We start from the raw sequence: 234 nt of genomic DNA, 5'->3' as shown, positions 1-234 counted from the left end.
GAGCACTACCTGTACTTGGTGGCAGTGAGCGACGCGTGCGGAGGGGCTGACGCGCAAGGGCTTGACAACATTGTCTACTATGGGTTGAGTGAGCTGCGCACGGTACTCATGGCAAAGTATGATGCCAGGCGTCTCGATTTCCTCGTTCAAGCGGAAGATGTCGCGCATTTCGCACAGTCAGTTGAGATTGATACGAGGGGTCCTGCTTCGTTTGGGAAAGACGTCGTTGCGAAT

The 234-nt window shown here is 54.7% G+C and overlaps 1 protein-coding gene across 1 annotated transcript in view; it reads left to right on the top strand.

Moving 5' to 3' along the window:
- Window positions 1–234, top strand: part of PHALS_03627 (hypothetical protein L915_17861) — a gene marked incomplete at both ends in the record, with an annotated part of 4,387 nt that overhangs the window by 3,801 nt on the left and 352 nt on the right. The window lies entirely within an intron of this gene.

The sequence above is a fragment of the Plasmopara halstedii genome, assembly GCF_900000015.1.
Source record: "Plasmopara halstedii genome assembly, contig: Scaffold_2386, whole genome shotgun sequence".
NCBI lineage: Eukaryota > Oomycota > Peronosporomycetes > Peronosporales > Peronosporaceae > Plasmopara > Plasmopara halstedii.
This window is presented reverse-complemented; position numbering and strand designations above follow the sequence as displayed.